This window comes from Diachasma alloeum, unplaced genomic scaffold (genome assembly GCF_001412515.2).
Source record: "Diachasma alloeum isolate Michigan unplaced genomic scaffold, Dall2.0 Dall_scaffold_00300, whole genome shotgun sequence".
NCBI lineage: Eukaryota > Metazoa > Arthropoda > Insecta > Hymenoptera > Braconidae > Diachasma > Diachasma alloeum.
Genome location: NW_021680439.1, coordinates 233,975 through 238,994, shown reverse-complemented (window position 1 = coordinate 238,994; position 5,020 = coordinate 233,975).

Here is a 5,020-nt window from a genome sequence, read left to right as displayed (position 1 = left end):
AAAAAAAAAAAAAAAAAAAAAAAAAAAAAAAAAAACAAGCAACACCAAAACACTTTTGAGAACACTTTTGTTCTTTTGAGTGTTTTTAAACACTTTTTGTTTTGAATTGTTGTTTTTTCAGGGGGTCTTCAGTAGGGTCATTACTGATCCACTTAGCAGATGATGAAATCAAGAGATGATCTATGATTAAACTCCACTCCTGTCAGTCTTAACTAAAAATTTATTTTTGAAGGAAGATTGATGAAACATTTTTTAAATTGCAATTCCATGTCAAATACAGCATTCCTATTGGTTGCCAATTTAAAAGACGCAAATAACCCAGCCGAATGCCCCTCGTGCTTCAAAATTGTCTAAAATTTGCCAAATTTGCCCCTCTCATTGCTATTTAATAAAACTTTCGGAATATTTTCGATAATTTTGACGCACTGGGGGCATTACCACTGAAAAATTCATTCAAATACGAGAAAAATTGATCTGCTAGCCAATAAAATTTCCAGTGCCAGCACTGGAATTTTTCCCTGGTCGTCACTTTACGCCCGTTTGCCGAACATAGCAATTTTTGATATGAGAAATCGAATGCAGAACCATACACGCCACACTGGAAAATTTACTGTTTAACATAGTAAAAATTGAGTCACTATAGTAGAAAGCAGTAGTGTAAAAGTAAAATTTGAATTCATTTGAAAACCAAAGTCATTTAACCAAAGTTTGGTTTTCATTTATAAACCAGTCTTAAATCATTGGAAAAAAATACAATTTTTCATAGTAAAAATTCCTACGATTTATGTAATTTCTCGTCGTTCAATAGTAAAAATTCGTTACAAAAAATCAAACCTTTGTAACGTTCTTGAAAATACTATGTTAAATTGTGAAAATAAATGTCAGATCGTAAATATTCGGTTAAAAACAATCGAATTTTCAAGTTTTTCTGGAATGGTTCTCAATTACTATATTTACATGGTAATTTTTAATTTGATATTCTCTCCGTGCAGAAATTACTGAGAACTAAAACGTTTTTCTCCAATTCTAAGAGAAAATTCTTTTGGAATCAGTCAAAATTTCCCTACAATGCGGAACTTTTAACCCTTTAGATCTCAATCATTTTTTCTCTGCTATATTTTTTATTTTTATGCATCTCCCAGTGTAATCCAAAATCCCGCATGGTCAACCACATCACGAGTTCCACTAAACGCTAGGGAGAAACGTATTTGTAAACGCCCGATAAATAACGTGACAATGGGATAATGGAAAAATTGACCCTTAAACACATCCCATTCGTTAGAGCGCAGGCAACGCTCGGAAGGTCGCACCGCGGGTAAATCAGTGTCCCGTAAAAAGTAACTGCAGTGCGAGTAAAGACAATTGTCTGAAAAACATCCACAAAAGAGTTAATAAAATCTCATTAAAGATGACAATTAAAATATCTTCAATTCCAGGGGGATTTTAATGGCACTGGGATGCACAAATGACGTGGAAATGAATCTCGAGGTTCTTTGAAAATTTCTGGATTCTGCGAAGCTGGAAATAACAATAGAAAATCCTTGGGAGGTCAAGGGGCATTGGAATGTACCTAAATGCCTCGTGTATTTTACCCACGCAACGGTTTTACTATGTAACACGCCTACGCATAGGTACTCTATCCTTCAATTTTATTGAACAATGGGGGAAACAAATGGGAAAAGGAAAAGTCAACGTGAGAGGAAAATAATTAGCCAGCTTAAATTTTCGGTATTTGATGACGGACTGGAATTTCTTTAAATTTTTTTTGTTATAATTCAAATGAATAAAAACTAAAATTATAAACTAAAGTATCAGGTTTGAAAGTAATAATTTTTTGTCGCAAAAATTATCACTTTTAAACGAATTGTACAATCAGTTGTATTTAGCCATAGCTTTTCGTCACCGTACGCGAACCTGCGATTGGTCACATGCGCGGGGTTTGTCGCCGTGCTATTTAGGCTCCAGCGTTGCCGAATTCACTTTACACTGAGCGGGCGCGTTTAGCGAGTTTCCGGCAACCTTGCGTAACGGGCGACTTTATTTAGGCCTTAAAGGACCTAAACTGTGTAAGCTAGTTGGAATTTTTTTCAATAGCCTGGGAATATTATAAACATTATCAATGAAGAACATGGCAACACTCGTAAGAAAAACCTGTTTTCTAGGGATGTACCTTAATATGGGAATAAATAATTCATCTGTTGGAAATAAGTTGCTTTCTTCGTGAATTTCGAGGATGACGTTGTTCTCAAAACTTCCATAATTTTTTAGACATTTCAAATGAAAAAATCATTTTTTTTCCATTTTTCCGGTTAGACAGTCAATGGCAATTAAGGATGCCCCAGTGCTTTGTCGATTTTTTCTTCAGAGAAACGCTCTTCAACTTTTGCAGTCAAACATTAAAGCTTTCATTTGACCCCATTTGACCCTAAGTTTTCAGACATTTTACAATGATTTTATTATTTAAACTTTGCAGGTCTGAATTTGAATCTCAATATTGAACCGTTAGAAAATATTTTAAAAATCTGAAAAAAATGAGAAAAATTACTTTTGAAGAAAGATTCATGAAATGATTTAAAAATTGAAATTTTTGAAAATTACGAGGATTTTTTAGAAATAATTTATAAACAATCAATTTTCCACCACAAAAATCATTTGTTTGAAATCGTAACAAATTTATTCATATTCAAAATTTTACCAGAAATCGATTTCATGTCTAAAAAAAGGAGGTTTTCGGAAGCCTAAACAATTTCAACTATTTATTTATAAACAACGAATGTTTAAAAAATAATAATTCTGTGGAAAATGTAATTGGAATCAAACTGTAAAAGATACTTCGATATCCTTTAAAGACAGACGACTACCTGCGGCGTTTCCCTCGTATAGTGAGCAATCTAGAGTTTTAATGAAAATTTATGAATGAAAAAAAAAACTTTTATTATGGAAAACGTTTTCGCTTGTTAAAACTGACCAAAAAATCCGAACTTTTTATACTTAATAATTGGATTACATGGAATTTCATTAGAATTCAAGCGACAGAGGTCAAAATGAATGATTTCTTTCTTGCCTTTTCGTTCTTATTTCAGTGAAGTCCAACTTGAAGTTTAAAATGCAAATAATTTTGTCAAATGCAAAGCTCTTTTGTCACAATGTCGCATTTTAATGGTTGAATTGTCTAGAGTGAGATACAGAGGATAGAAGAGGTACGAGAATGACTGAGCGTTCAAATGACAAATTGTTTCCTGAATGAACGTGAAGTACCTCCACTACTCAACCACTCCATAATACATAACTGTTATCTGTCCCTTTCCTCGTTGAGGCAAGCCGTGGAATTGCTTGGATATGCAAGGACGATGTGGGGTAGGGTAAGTTATTATTCTTGAATTATTTAATTCAATTAGAGACTGGTAACGGGGGAGATAAACATTTATGCTAATTAGTTATCATTTAACGAGGGAATGATTTTCATTATTGGGTTGGTGAACTCAGTTACTGTGAATTCCTTCAGTACAAACACAGACAATTTGCAAACCCCTTGAGAGTTGGTAATCCGGAAGATAAATCTGATGTTATTATAATTTTAACAACACATTTTTTTCACAATTTCAAGTTTAATTCATTGATTTTCTTTTCAATTATCAGTTTATCTTTGAAACGTTTTTATCACAATTCTATTTATTTTCTATACTAATTTGTATTGAAAATGATGTAACTTTGCCGCCTGTTTTTTAAAAGATAATATTAGATAGAAAAAATCCACAGAATTCCATTTTTCTATATAACTTATTCTTTTCATATATCTTCTATAGAATTTACTCGACTCAAATTTTCCAAGTTTTTTCCATTCTATTTTTCTTTTCTTCTCATCAAGAAAATCAAACGAAAACACTTGGAAAATTTGAGCCGAGGAAATTCTATAGAAAATATCTCAATAGAATAAGTTATATAGAAAAATTGAATTCTATTGACTTTTTCTACTGAATATTTTCTATTGAACATTTCAATAGAATCGGCCAAAAACTAACAGAACAGTTCAATAGAAATTCAATAGAATTTTCTAACGAATTCGATAGGTTTTTCTATTAAATTTTTTCGTCCGTGATTGAGCAAGTTTGAAAATTTATACATCAGAGAAATTCAATAGAAAAAATTTCAATATTCAATTTAGAGAGAAAGAGAATAATTAATACTAAAAACATGAAATCTATTGAGTTTGTTTCAAAATGAAGTTGCACGATTTTCAACGGAAATCGGTATAAAATAGGTAGAATTTTTTATAGTATTCACAGAGGAAAATATTGTAGTTTGATCCTCAATTTTGAGAAATCTTAGTTTCAAAAATTTTTAACATTAGCTAAAATTACGCTGACATTTACGAATAAAATATAAACAAAATATAAAATATAAACCTCCCTCAAACGTGGACTTTTCAAAACGGGTTAGTGTGCGTAAAGCGGTTATTTTCCTCACGGCGTGCGGAAAATTCAAGAGCGTGCGAAAAGTGAATTTTCATGCGTAAAGCTTCGCTTTACGCACTCGTGAACAAAAACAGCCACATTACCCCCACTACCGTTCCCAACAGTGAACTCGGCAGGTACCACAATAGTATATTGTGTTACTAGTGCGTAAAGTTCCAGTTTTTCACACCCACGTGTAACACATCTTATTTTTTGTGATACCTGCCGAGTTCAGTGTTCGAAATGATAGTGCGGTAATGTGTTTTTTTTGTGCACGAGTGCGTCAAATTCAAGAGCATGTGTAAAGTGAATTTCGAGTGCGTGCGTAAAAATAACGTACGAGACTTTACGCACGGCGTGCGGAAAACAACTGTTTTACGCACACTAAACCGTTTCGAAAAATGCACTTTTGAGGCAGGTGTCACAAAATAGTGTTTCTTGACTCGCGTTCGGTGACTGGTACCCTTCCAACATCAACGAACACTTTTTGCACGAGTGTCGAACCCTATTTTTCATAACAATGTGTGAAAAGTGAGATTTTACGAACGAGTGATGAAAATTAACTA